The sequence below is a fragment of the Haplochromis burtoni genome, unplaced genomic scaffold (assembly GCF_018398535.1).
Source record: "Haplochromis burtoni strain Fernald_Lab_line unplaced genomic scaffold, NCSU_Asbu1 Contig_6, whole genome shotgun sequence".
Lineage (NCBI taxonomy): Eukaryota > Metazoa > Chordata > Actinopteri > Cichliformes > Cichlidae > Haplochromis > Haplochromis burtoni.
The window spans coordinates 1,524,501-1,539,607 of NW_024582367.1; the positions used below are offsets into that span (position 1 = coordinate 1,524,501).

The 15,107-nt window shown below is 41.2% G+C and overlaps 1 protein-coding gene across 2 annotated transcripts in view; it reads left to right on the forward strand.

The window, feature by feature from the left end:
* Nucleotides 1-15,107, forward strand: part of LOC102300228 (PH and SEC7 domain-containing protein 1) — a 107,162-nt gene that overhangs the window by 22,131 nt on the left and 69,924 nt on the right. The window contains exon 1 of one of the 2 annotated variants that reach the window (XM_005913744.2): nt 218-1,875. The exons of the other annotated variant lie outside the window; for it this stretch is intronic. The gene's annotated coding sequence lies outside the window, so the exon portion shown is untranslated. Of the gene's footprint in view, nt 1-217; nt 1,876-15,107 lie in introns of those variants that run through there. 2 annotated transcript variants of the gene reach the window in all.

Below are 15,107 nucleotides of genomic sequence, written 5' to 3' on the forward strand. Positions count from 1 at the left end.
TTGACTTCCCCGAGTCCCGTGTCCTGTCCATGCGGTGAACCGAGAAGAACTCGGCCGGCTGGATGGCGTGGTCCGGCACCGCTGGGTTCAGCCATGTCTCGGTGAAGCAGAGGAGATTGCAGAGACATGGCTGAACCCAGCGGTGCCGGACCACGTCTTCCATACAAACTATGGATGATGACAGCATGATGACAGTAATATGCTAGCAACCAAAGCAATTGCAGGGAGGATTTTGATGGAGCACCATGTGGTGTCAGCCAACAACTCTCACTGAACGGTCTCTAGGCCTGTGTAACTGAAGCCTCACCTGTTCACCTGATACTTTTCCTTTCATAAAGGTGGGTTAAAATTTGGTGGATGTATTTAAAGGAGGTTAAATATAAGTCAGTGCTCTCCTGCTGGTTTTTATATAGGATGCCTGAAGTGGGAATTAAAACTCCCTGTTGTCGCTCCTGATGTCTGCTCCTATGAGCAGAGCTGCACTTAGGCGCAGTCCTGTCTGTCTCACCTAAGGATAAGAAAAAAGGACTGTGCACAAGGACATACTGAAACGTGAATCCAACACCGACGTGTCTTAAACCTGCGTTTGTCCCTCAGACGTGACCTCGGTAAACAGTTTACATATGTTAATGGGCTAAGTCACTAGTTTCAGCTCATACTGAGTAAAATATTACATTAATTTTAGTCTTAATATGCTATTCTTAATTATTTGCACCTGCTTGGTAATTTTTTTTTCTTATTTGTATTGAAGGTGTTTAGGGTAAGGAACTGTTATTGTGCTGCTGGAACCATCATTTCCCTAAGGGGACCTCCCCAAGGGCTTAATAAAGTTCAATTCTATTCTATTCTATTCTCTGCTATTCTTTATTAGAGTCACAAATGAGAATTATCCAAGATATGCTAATTGGTTTAAAAGCTTTTAGACAACCATCATGCCAAAATACGAAGATCTCAGCTGAAGACTTCATAACAGGATGTCTTTACCTGTGAGTGACATTCCAGCAGCTAGGTCCATCTTTTATATACAGTCTGTGGCGCCACTATATAATTACAGGTTAGCGGCAGAATAGTTTTATGTGAATAAAAGATGACAACGTTTGTTTTGAACAAAGGATTTTTAGAAATCTGGTCTCAAACTGAGGATTTTTAACATTTTAGGCAAATGCATTAACCACTACAGACACGTCCAGAAAAATGTACCACAGAAGCTGCTTTATATGTATAAAATGTATCTTTTCTCATTAGAATATATAAAACGCTTGTAGTCTCAAAATCAAAGGTGTTATACACGAGCTATTTCCATCTTTTTGTAAGTAAAATCACTTTGATTTATCTTTAAAATGTTTTATGTGTCTAATGTTGTGACGTCAGTGGATCTTTTCCATTTACCACCATATAGTTTCAGAGGAGAGGTTCACACCTGCTCGTGATGTCACTACCCTGCAGAGGATACCGCATGCCCTTGCATCTTTTCAACCTCTTACATCTGCCACTTTTATTTTGAACTGCTTCCTACGTGGAGGTGGGGGTGGTTGTAGCAGTGCCTTTAAACACTTCACGCCCCCGCCGTCTTGCACGTTCCTCCTCGCAGCACCTCCCAAGCTCCATAAAAACACTCCACACTGACTCAGCATGTGTGTGACAGGCAGAGGGGCGGGAAAGGGGCAGGACTGTGGGTGTTTATGAGTGTGCTAATTGGCTGAGTGTGAGCATGTAGCTGGTTGTGCTGGTTGGACAGGTCTGCACTAACTGCTCAGCTGGAGAGAAGGAAGGAAGGAAGGAGGTGAAGAGGAGAGAGGAGAAAGGATGAGACGAGATAAACCATGTGGGAGGTGTAAATCCTGTATGGATGAAATGGCTGTGAGAGGAGGAGAGGTGAGTGTGAGATTGAGATGGAGGGGGGAGGAGGACAGTGGAGAGGAGAGGCAAGATTTTGTGAGTCTCTGTAGTACAAATGTAGCTGTGAGTGTCTCAGGTTTCTGCTGACAGCGCAGGGTGATAAAGAGCCACTACTGAGGCAGCTGGCAGCCCTGCACAATGATGCCGATAATACAGATGTGCATGTCATGCTGTAAGACTTGCAGACAGATGACTAATGCACGGGAAAAAGTGGCGCTCTACACTATATTGTGTGTGTTTGTGTGGGTGGATGAGAGGGTAAGTGTGAAACCATGAATGACATTACATGTGTGAGAAGAGGGACTGCATATTTTTGTATAATCAGTTTGTGTGGGCATGTCAATGCGTGCAGCCCCTCCTGGACTCGTGTATACCATTACTGAGCTGCTGTACTCTAAAGCATGGCGACTGTTCAGGGTAATTAGTTACTTATAAATCATATATTCACGATATAATCATTTTCTAGCTGTAAAATTTTGAATGTGGTCAAGTGCACTTATCATTACACTGTTGTCAGTTTTTTAAAAGTTAATTAATACAAAATAAATTTAAATGTTGTCGAACATGGATAGAAGAACTAAATACTTAAAGAAGTTGTGACATTTTTAGACTGTTAAAGAGCCCTTCTCTGCTGTGCTTTGCTTTAACTTGCATCATAATGGATAAATATTTTTTAGTGTTGCAAATTAATATTATTAATATTGGAGAAACCCAAAGGTATCGCCTCTCTCTGCTGCTCAAATCAGCATTATTAGCCATTTTCACACACGCACCATATCTCTGCAACTTTCTTTCCACCGAGGGATGTGGATATCCAGTGCATTAGCTGCTTTTTAGTCTGGCAGCTCCCAAGTGCAAGAGCTGCATTACACGTGCAGCTGTAAAGTGTGAAGTTGTAATTTCCCAGTTCCCAGATGGAGATTTCAATGGGAACGCCCCCTCAAATCAGACTTTCCACACCAACCCAGACTTCATAATTCAAGATGGCAGCAGCACTTGTAAACATGAGCAAAACTGCAGAACTGTTGTGCATTTGTGACTCACAAAACAGGCCGGGCTCTATGAATGAAGGCGCTGCAGTGGTATTTTTAATGTAAAAAACCAAACAGGCGGGTTGTGTTGCAGCCAGTTGGGGCTGAGAAGAGAAATACTACTACTAGAACATAGCAGTCATCCATTATCTGACTTCAAACTTAAAAGGAATGCAGCGATGTCGAATTGCACCAAAGTGAGAATACGCTGCATTTACTGCCAGTGCGAGAAAAGCGAGATAGTCATGAAAAAGGGACTTTTCTCCATATTCATGTCAGAATGAAAACAGAGCTTTATAAAAAAAAAAGGGCAAAAATTATATTTTAAATAAGTTTAAAGTGAGTGACCTACAGCTCTCAAACTTCTGAGTTCTTCTGAGTGAGTGTTTTTTTTATTATTTTATGCACACTTAGATCGAACAGATGAAAACTCATGTTCAGGGACAAACGTCTCTTACCCAGTACGCTTTCACACCTCCTTGAAAGTTAAAAGTCTCTCACAGTTTCATTCAGTTTGAACTGTTTACTTTTGGAAACAAGCTCCATCTACCCCAGTGCGTCTCCATAGCCTAGTGGTTAACATGTTTGCTTGGTAAATGAAAGGTCACTGATTTGATTTCAGCCAGAGACAAAAGTCAAACATGCAGAGGGATCTGCTGTGGAGAGCTAAAAAAAGTGATCGTCGTCTGATGGCGAAAAGCCCGACTCCAAATAAATGCTAATGTTGCCCCAGATGTGTGCACATTGTCCACTGTTCCTTCCTGTAGACATGAAACCTTTTTATTGTCTGGAGGTTTGCAGTCAAAGTTTGCTTTCATCTTAACCTCTCACTATGGATGTGCAGTCCTCCCAAGTCCGTTGGTTGGCATGGGTAGTTTTGGTTTATCTAGAAAATGGTTTAAATCTCTTTGATATGAAAAAATGCTTTTGACCGAGCTGCTGCCCTCTCTAAAGTCTGGTACATTTAACCATTAGATGGAAAATGACTCCTCAGCAGGGCAGAGCGTGCAAGGTCGAACCCTGGCAAAATTGGCTTTGGATTAGCTTTGATGTGGGAGTTGTTTCGTGAGATTTCAAAGAAGTTGGTGGCTCGAAAATGCATCTGAAAACACATTTCATAAAAACCACAGTGAGCTCAGAGATGGGCACGACAGACATGACTGACTGAGGAGCAGATTCAAACTGATGGGTCTGCGATCCCCACAGGCATGAAATTCTATTAATGCCCATAATGCTGTTTGGATCAATACATGACTACTGCACTTTTAAACCACGCTGGCTTTGCAGATGCTAATGCGGCTCTGATAGTCTCTAGGCAAAATATCTTGTCATAAATAGTCATGAATGTGGTAGATGGATCCATTTACTCTCTAATGTCTCTGGGAGGTTGTCTTGTAAAATTGCTCTAAAACATTTGCATGGATTAGTGTGAACTTTGCAGGTGTTTTTTCCTGTTTCAAGTTGATTTTTAATCACTTCTGCAAGCCCATAAAGTTTCATTTACCGTTATTACTTTTGATACCAATGAGCAAATCAAGGTGAGATAATCAAAAAGTTCAGAAACTGGTGACAGCACACAGTGGTTGTGTTAACCAAACATATGATGTTGCATGCGGTAACTGTTAGTGGAATAGTGATCTTGTTTAATCTATGCATGCAATCCATAGATTGAATGCTGTTGTAGTGTAGCGTTGAGTTTGAATCCATGATCTGTCTGCTAGTTCTTTCTGAGTACTCCTGCTTCCTCCCACAGTCTAAAAGCTGAGGGTCGTTAGGTTAATTGGTGATTCTCTCTGTGTTAGCCATCCTCTTGCCCTATGACAAATGGGTTAGGCTCCAGCACCACTGCGATGTAAGAAGATGGATGGTGTTGTCAGCTTACTCTAGCAAACTTAGTTAGAAAGCTGAGTCCACACACTGTGCTGGTGCTCATTAATTCTAAAGAACAGATTCATCAAAGTATCAGACTTTTACTCATTAAACCGGCAATATTTTTTTGTCAGAGAATTCTTTGAAAATGCTTCAAAGCGCCACTAACACGTTAGCAAAGTCCAGTTCAATTACTGAAATTGGCAGAGATGAGGCCTAGCTGACATGTTGGTAATTTAAGCTAAACGGGTTCATAGAAATAAACATCCATAGAAAACAAAACCAGGCTATGGTTTATTTTGCAGTGAGCTTGGGCATTTTGACAGTCACTGGGGGAGTCTGTGGGCACTGACTCAGGTGGCCACAAGAACAACTGCAGTTTTTCTACACTTGTGCATTTTTCCTTTATTTCTCTTACCTGAGAGGTTGCAGCAAATATGCAGCTATGAGACATGAGCAGGTGAAAGCGGCACTCCATTTCTGTCACTGTTGCATAACGCAACATCGTACTTTCCTGCGATTCGAGGAAAGAACAGCTTGTTGTCTCGTTACTTGTTTAGTGTTTTGGTCTAAGTGTGGTTCTTCATTCACTGAGTCAAGGTAGTGAGTGGAGGAGTTGTAGCAGCAGCAAGGTCACGGCCAACGTGGTGCTGATTGAATGTCTCCCCCTTCTTTTCTTTGCCAATAAGCCTCTCTGCATCTCCTCATACGCACTGCTGCTGCCTCTGCATGAGTCAGAGGACCAATCAGCTTTTGTCTGAAAATGCCTTTGAAGGCACCGTGAGAAGGAAAGGAAGCGATCCGGCCTTGTATCGAGTGCAAACAACAAAGTCGTGCTTCGAAGAAAGCTCTGGCACAGCTTTCTTTCATTTTGGTTCATCCTCTTCAGTCGCTTCTTGGTTAATTATGATTCAGCAGAGTTCACAGGGTTTAAGCGACACGTTTGTGGTGTGACGGTGAGCTTTCAGCCATTTCTTGGGAATTTATAAGAGTAGGCAGTTCTGCCAGATACAGTACATGATGTAACATAATAGTACATGCGGATAAATCGATAGTCCATGAGTGAGAGAATGATAAGGGTGCTTCGCGTTGCAGTGTGAATGCCTCTGAATATCCCTCACCATCCATTAACTTAACACAAACCTCCAAATCTCCCCTCGGGTTTTTAATGTGCACAACCTGTCATGTTGCTGAAATCATAGCTGCTAGTGCACAGCGCCGGCAACAAGCAAGCTGAGAGCTAATATTAGCACCAGCTCCCCCATCATGTGCAGGGAGCTAATATTAGAGCTGCACTCTTTGGCTTGGGTTTAATTACCTGTGTGATTTGACTCATGAAAGCCTGGTCCAAGGACCCAGAGGAGTTTATCCGCGTGTGTGTGTGTGTGTGTGTGTGTGTCCCTTGTGTCAGCATTATAACCCACAGGAACAACAAGAAGATGAGTCATCTTTATTGAGCGGCTGTGGCTTTCTGTTTATTGAGGTTTGATCAAAGGTGCGCCATCCTTCAGGCTCCCCATCGAGTCTGTCGCTATTTTTAAAACCAAAGAATATAAACAGCCTTCGCCAAACAAGTATTGGAAAGAAAAAGAGTATGACAGTGAATAAAAGCTGTTGACATCAAAAATACACTCAAAGATTTTCGGTAGAGATGGATAGATATGTCTGTGATTTGCTGAATTCTTTGCATTCTTTTTGCTGCCGTTGTTGTTTTCAGTATTTACTGGTAGTTATTTTGGGACCTACCTGTTACTCTACCTGTGAAAAGCAATTCAAAGTATGCTAATATTTTTATTTATTTGTATTTTAAGCACAGTCCAATCAAGCAGCAACCACTAATGAAGGCTTAAGGTCAAGGTCAAGTTTATTTTTTATAGCACATTTCCAACAGCTCATCCTGCACATATAGTCACAGGTTTAATCAGGGGCCTTATCACACGTACAGCTTTTAAACTGTAAATATTGTTTATGAACTTAACCAGCTGTTTCTGAAAAGGTATAGCTGAAGCATCGACATCATAAACTTTAAATGTAATGTGCTGTCTTTGGCCACTTTGTTCCATACAACTGCTTTTTAACAAAAAGCAGCAACTCGGTGTGTTTGAGCAAGTAGACGTGACTGATATGATCTGACGTTCAAACTGAGCATCAGAATGGGGAATAAAGGTGATTTAAGTGACTTTGAACGTAGCATGGCTATTAGTGCCAGCTCGGCTGGTCTGAGTATTTCTCAGTATCAGTCTGAGGAAAATTTGAGCTGATAGGAAGGGAAGACTATCTCACTAAACGCTCGCTACAGTCAGGGTATGCAGAAGAGCATCTATGAATGTACAACACATCCAGCCTTGAAGCAGATGGACAGCAGCAGAAGACCATGCTGGCACATTAACAGTGGCATAAAACAGCATCAAAACACGGCGCCATCCTGCCTCGTCTCAAAGGTTCAGGATGCTGGTGGTGGTTGAGCCCATCGGTACAAATTCAGCATCACAACACCGCTGAGTATAGTTACTGACCATGCAAGATAATATGCTAGGTCACAAACTGTTTTGAGGTTGTTAGTAAAAAAAAAAGTAATCTATTACACATTATTGTTACCTTTCTTAAAAGTAATTTTATCAACAAAAGTCCTTATTATGAACACAAAGCAAAAATGGAAAATCAGTCTATTAACCCTTTAAAGCCGGTCGGAGTGGGCACGCTCCGTTTTGCGTAACTATTTTTAAATGCAGGTAGCTCTGCAACCACATAAGCTAGCGCAATAAATTGTTTTGCATATACAACAGGAGGAGTTGTACTTAAATCTTATGCCATCAGCTTGTCCTAGGTCACAGTTTCCTTCCACATATAGCTTTGCAAAAACTGCATGAAAAGCACTTGCAGCAACAAAAACATAATATTCCAGAAACACGCTTTGCCGATTTGATCAGCTGTTCGTAACACTTTCTATCGCATGTCCGCCATGTCCTGCCCGAAACCGGAAGTGACGTCATTTTGCGGAAATGTAGTTTTTTACCATCAGGGCCTTATGAGCCTATACTTGTGTTTTTAAAAGTTATGTTTGACTTTATGACTTTCTGTGTTGTTTCTGGGATGCTTAGGACTCATATTGCACTGCTGGAAATAGTTTATTTTGATGCAGTACAATATGAGTTCTTTTTGCAAATTTGCATTATAATATTTATTTTCGTTTTTCCTGCAGTGTATAGAAATTGGTGTATTTCAAAAATAAAACTATGAAGACACTCAAAATAAATTTCCTGTGGTGGGAAACTATTTTGTGCAACTTTTTTGTATTTACAGTTTTGAGGGATAAGCCTCTTAAATTTCACTAACTAGAAATATATGTTAAAAAACAAAAATGATTTTAAATTTTTTTGTAGTTTATTGCACTTTTTTGCAATTTATGTAATTACTATGCACTTAATGCAGACATATTATTAAAATTTGGGCTATAATGGTTGTATTGATGTATATCAACTTGAAATGCTCCCAAAAATGGCTCTACAGCATGTAAAAATATAATATAAGCTCTGGCGGACTTGGCTCTATGGTAGGTCTTAAAGGGTTAAGACTTTAAAGTGGTGATTGTACTTTGGAAACATGTAGAGGAAGAAACGAAGGCGGTGCTGCAAGCCTGACTGTTCATCACTGTCTTTATCAGCTGCTGAACTTCAGGCTCTGGCTGCCGGGCTGGGGTCAGCACACGCTCAGCTTTATCATCACTCTGGGGTCTTGGCTAGCTTAGCGTTAGCATGCCCCCTGGCAGGTGCTTACAAAGAGCCAAAGTTGTCTCACTCCACCATTTTCCTCCTCCTGACACACAAACTGAAATCAGCTGATTGTGGCGCAGGTGTGCTGGAAGAAAAAGGCGTGTTTGTCTGACATTGTTATTTATTTGTATCATAACTAAAGAACAAGTAACTACATAATAGTAGTCATGCACTGCATTACTTACACCCAACGTTACACTGTTACACCCAACACTGGTTACAAAGATTTAATCAACTAATTAATGTTCTCAGATGACCTCCACAGTCACCAGATCTCAATGCAGTAGAGCGCCTTTGGGAGGTGGAACAGGTGATTTGCTTGTTGTACAGCTGACAAATCTGCAGCAGCTGTTTAGCCGTATATTTACAAAGAATTAGGGCGAAAGGCGGCCACACCTGTAACCTGCAAGGTATGCAAACTGTCCACTGTGTCCAGTCACTGTTTCATAGAACAGCGTACACCCTCGGTTTTTTAAAACCTAGCTATCTGCTTCACATGAATAGTGATACTACCATATTAAAACTGATATAGTTAGCTAAAAGTGAATCAGCCAAGTGACATATCTACTAAAGATAAACCGTAAAATGGGATGAATAATGCTAGGCTAAATTTTTTAGAAAATCAGAATGTAGCTAAAAATGACTTTTTCATTTGGATAAGTGGAAATAGCTTGATAGTCATAATAATAATAGCTTGAGATATTTAGCCAAAAAGTAGAAAATGGCAAACATCAGGGACATGTTTGGACAGACTCACTCCGATCGCACATTCAGGCGTCCTGCAAGAACTCTCATCGCTTGGTCTAATATTTTTGCCTTTACCTTAGTGCAATGTGTGACACTGACATGACTACAGCTAATGCTAAAAATGTAACAATAAGAAACGTTTGTCAAAATGTTTTATTTCAGTCCACATTTTGAATCTCAAATATGTTTTAAGGTGTAAAAGTGATTTCCTATACATGCAAATAATAAAAATTGGTCTTAATTATTTAAAACAGGCTTGCTGCACATTTGCATTCTTCTGCATTTCAAAATAATTGTAGTGGTAAATAGATTAAAAATCATTTTAAATAGTGTGTTCCTAGTACACAATCTAAAAGTAAAACATGTCTCTATTGACCAAAACCAAATCCGATTTCTCTGTTTTGCTTTTTAGCCAAACTGTCAGTAACGATGACTCAGTCAGTTAAAATTGCTGTGCATGCTGCATGTCCAGACACGCCTGCAAAATGCACACCTGAGCTTGTATTTGGGCTTAAAATGTTTTAACATTGTGGGTAGAAAAAAATTAGATTAATATCAATCTAAATTTAGCCAGTACTAAATGCAGTAGCTTGAGATTTTGCTGGGACACAGCTGATTGATTCCCAACCTAAATGTATTCCAGTAACAGACAAAGCAATGGTTAAGTCTGAATTGCTGAAATAGCTACTGGATAAAAAAGTTTGGCTATAAAAGTAATTAATAAAACTAAATTGTGGAACAAATCTCATGTGACTGTTGAAGAGGTCAGAAACCTTTAGATGTAAAAGCTTAAAAATAAAAATGATGTAGTTTATCGAATAGTTTCTGATGCAAATAATCTGCAAATAAACAACACAGTACTTTGCCCCAAGCACTCGTCCTACAAACCTCTTAGCTATGAAGCAAAAACCCCACGTAGTGCATCCACACGTACTCTCTGGGTGCAATCAGTTGGCCAGTGAAACTTACCCCTCAGTGATGCTGCCAGCTTTTCCATTTTTAGCTTGTGGTTGATGGATGGTTTCTTGTCAAGCTAGATGAGTTTTTATCAGAAGTTTAACCAATCGATGCATGAAATCTGTTTTTTTTACATGCTAATCTAGAAGTTGAAATGATAGGAAACATGCAAAGCAAATAAGACTGAGTGTGGCAGGAGCTGGTAAATGGATTGTTCCTCTTGTAACTTCTGGCACAGCAGTGGCGCTCCCACCAGACTTCATGCCAAATTGTCCAGAATTACTGGCAAGCTGGACAGCTGAAAGGAACCGGAGCACTCGAGAACAGCACTGCTGCATCCAGGATTTAACATTACAGTCTGGATACAGGAAGATCTGTAATAACTCCACCACTGTTTACTGTGTAGTATTTATTTCTTCTTATCTCAACATTAAAATTGGGAAGTCACATTTTTTTCACACATCTTTTTTATTGTTGTTTTTTATGGTTGCATCTTAAAAACAATGCCTTATGCACTACTTTTGACACATTTCACCGAAATTAAGACTCCAACTTGAAATTACCAATTACAAAACAACAGAACCACAGGGAAACATTACATTTCCCACATGTGTAGCTTACAAGTTGTTAAAGATTTTGATGCTGGCATCCAGACACGGTTGGTTAAGCTTAGGTTAAAGCTGCTTTTTGGGACTCATGAATGATGCGGTGTTTGTAATTAGGTTCAGCTGTAATGTTCCTATATGATTGTGTCACTGTGATTGTGGAAGGTTTTATTAAAGTAAATCTCCACTAGCTATCTGTATGACTAGATGCCAGCAGGAGTTGGTGGGGGGAAAGTAGCCAAGCAGTGTTTGTCTTTGTGTTTTCTGGCAGAAGAAAAGTGGGGTTGTGTTACATCAGCAGTTGTGTTACTGCTTTTAACTCTGGCCTTCCTGTAACTCTACACTCCCATCACTCTGGTTTGCTGCCAGCAGAGCTCTCTCCTTCACTTACACGACTCCCTCCTCCTTCTGTCTTTTATCTATTTATCTATCTCTTGTGGTCTTTCTCTCATCGCCCGACTTCATCTCGCTCGCTTCCATCAGCTCCCGCCTCAGTCAGCTGACGAATAACTGGATGAAAGAGGTCCAAATTAAGTTCATGCTCATCTGCGCTCTCTCTGAATCAATACTGACTGGCATACTTCAACCTCTTCGTGATGACAAATCATAAGCACAGATGATCTCTGAGGATCTGTGCCTCAAACGGATATTTACATTAAAAAAGAGCTCAGCATTTTTATGTGTTAGTTACTGAAAATCTGTTTGATGAGCTTTATCATGTGTGATAGTTGTCCACCACACTGATGTGATACAGCTACTGGTTTCTCGGGAGCAATAATTTCCAGCTGGTTGTCAGTGGTTCCTGCAGGTTGCTGACTCTCATTATGTGAACTGTCATAGGAATTGCTTTGTTTGCAATTGATTGCAATTTTTCGTGTTTAAGTGCTAGAGACCAAAGCAGGCGGGCTGAGGTTTTTGCCAACTGGTTGGAGAATACACATTTTGCCAGGGGCTCACTGAGCAATCTGTAGGTGTGAGTGACTGAGACTTTAGGAATTATTTTCCCAACAACTGCCATCAGCCTGTGGCAACCACTTGCAACCAATTGGCCAAAACAAATTTCCCCCATGACTGGTGGTTGCCAGATGGTTGCAGACCAGTCTCTAGGCTTTAGCCCTCAAGGATAAGGTTCTTCCACCTTAGGCTACGTCCACACTAGCCCGGATAGATTTGAAAATGGCGTTTTCGTCTGAAAACACTCCGCATCCACACTAACGTTTTCAGTCGTATTCACAGAGTTGTGTGTCCACATTGAAACGTGAAAATGCCGTCTCAGTGTGGACGAGAGGCCAAAACGGAGAGAAAACGATGCGTTTTCAAATGAAACATTAGTGTGGACGTAGCCTTAGTCTCAGCCAGTTCTGTCATATTTAGAGCTAAGGAGCCACTTTGTCTTCCTCACACCTTTTTACAGAGGCCCCCGGGGAGCTACCAACAACTGGGCAAAGGCCAGTTGTTGGCGGTGAGTAGTGTAGCTGTGGGAAGACTAGCTGCAAAGTGTGAAAATGACAGATAATGTGACTAATGCAGAGGCAGTGAAATGCACGAAGACAGAGACGTTTTATTGTGGATGAAGCTTCATGCTGCCATCCGCAACAAATAGTAAAGGATTTATCAAATATTGCACATAAGGGCTCAAACCTGCTGCAAACATCCAAACAAATGTTGCATGCAGAAATAATTAAACGTCACAGGGAGAATTTGTCAGCTCGGTGAGACTGATGTCTTTGAAGTGAGGGCAGAATGATGAGTTGGGGTTAAGGGAGGGAAAGTTTGGTCGCTCGGCGTGCCAACTTACAAGTTCTCTTTGTTCTGTCGGCTTCAGTTATGAGCGTGCACGTTCTCTCCCACTGCTACCATAAGGCAGCTCCAATCTGTCACTGCTGGCAGCAGGCTGGAGCTCACCGTCCTCATTTGAGTGACTTCTTTTTTTTTTTTTTAAACAAGAGTTCTGTTGTCTGCGTCGTCACTGGCGTGGAAAGTCGTTCTGCATCAACGTTAAACAGAATGGAGACGACTGGAAAGAAGTCAGCTCGGCCAAGATGAGTAACCGCCAGGAGATTTAGCTCGAAAGACAAAACGTGGACTATAACAAAGAGAATAACAAAGAGATTTCTGTGCTTAGAGTTTAGCTTCATGTGCATGTTATGGCTGAGCAGCCAGCTGGATCTGATGGTGGACTTGTCAGTGAACAGACAGGAACTAAACATTACTTAATTCAATATCTTTGCACAGAGAAAGTCCTCTTCATCATCGCTGCATCAGTGTCACGGCGATTCCTGAATAAAATCTGATCACGCTAATCCGATTAGAGTTTCCATGAATCATTTGAACCTGCCTCATTTTCTCATTTTCCCCGTGAGTCCAGAGCCTTTAATTGTTTTATTCAGAATGTAAATCGATCCCCGTCACCGGCTCTTTTCAGAGAGTGGGAGAGGACACGGGGGGGATAATTTCCTGCTTCCTCTACAGGAGGAGCTCATTTTCTCTCTGACATCATAAAAAAGCTGCATTATTTACTTTTTTTGAAGTATCTGTCATTGGAAATAACAGAGGCCTTTTATTTTTATTTTTATTTCTATCATTTGTCTCCAATTGAAAATTTTATTTATTTATTTGCATTTTTCTTTTGCTGAGATTTTAGCAGTGCAGCTGCACCGTACAGTCATACAAGCTCTGCCTCCAAAACAACCCAGGAACCATGGCATTGTTTTATGCATATTTACAATAAAAATCAATTGCATAAAAAAAGAAAATATTTGAAAAAGAAAAGAAAAACACAACTGCCTGAGGTGGAAAGCTTGATGTAATAAAAGCAGACCGACAAAGTGTAACGGGAACAAAGTTAGCAAATAAATCCTGCAGCGTTAATATCATCAAAGTGTCCACTGAAGATAAAGTTCAACTAATTCATGTAACACCAAATCAAAACATCAGTCACCTCAAGGTGCTTTATATTGTAAGGTAAAGACCCCACAATAATATATAGAAACCTCAACAATCTTGGCAACAGCAGGAAGAAAAAACTCCCTCTTAACAGGAAGAAAGCTCCTGCAGAACCAGGCTCAGGGAGAGGCAGCCATCTGCCGTGAACGGTTGGAGTGGAGAAGGGAGATGATGAGGACCTGATCATGAGGAGACTCCATCGTTTCTTTCCACTTAACCATCAGAGAACTTTGGTTTATTGCAGGAGTGTGAGCTCATAGAGCCACATACAGTCTTCAGGTTGACTATCACACCTTGCTGTAGTTTTCCTTTCTTCCTTTTCACTGAGCTTTACATTTTATATTTCTGCATCCCCACATTGTGCTAAATTTGAGGTATTTCTGTGTTTTTTAACACACACATCATGCATTTCCTCTTCGACTGATCCTGTTCACAGCACAGCAGATTATCTGTGTCCGTCTCACCCTGTACCCAGGATCCTCCTCTGTCACACTAACCCTCCGCATGTCCTCCGTCACTACACCATGAATCTTCTCTGAGGTCTTCCTCTTTTCCTCCTGCCTTGCAGCTCCATATCCAGCATCCTTTGTCCACTGAATCCACTGTCTTTCCTTTGCACATGCCCAAAGCATCTCAGCCTTGCTGCTGTACATTTGTTTCTAAATAACAACCTGAGCTGTCCCTCTGATGTACTCATCATTACTAATCCCAGTCTGCTCACTCCCAATGAAAATCTTAACATCTTCAGCTCGGCCTCATGTGTTTTTGTCAGTGTCAGCATCTCCAAACCTTACATCATAGCAGGTCTCACTGCCATCTTGGAAACCTTCTGTCACAAATCACCTCTGACGCTGGTTTCCACCACCCACGCCACCCCACATGCACTCTCTTCTTCAACTCTCTTGTTCATGAAGCACGTGTTTAGGAAACGAGTGTGCACACTTTAAACATATTATTTGTATTGACTTTATATGAACCGATGCAGTCACTAAAACTATCTGGGAGACTTAGTTGTGTGCACTTGTGCGTCATACAGTGGAAACTATTTTAAGGTGCCATTACCACAGCAACACTAGTTTGTTGTACACAGAGTACATTTCTCCCCTTTTTGTTCACTGTATAACTTCAACAGCTAAAATACTGCCAAGCTGTGTCTATACTGTTCGGCATCAGAACATCAGTTTGTTATTTCTGTGTGTGTGTGTGTGTGTGTGTGTGTGTGTGTGTGTGTGTGTGTGTGTGTGTGTGTGTGTGTGTGTGTGTGTGTGTGTGTGTGTGTG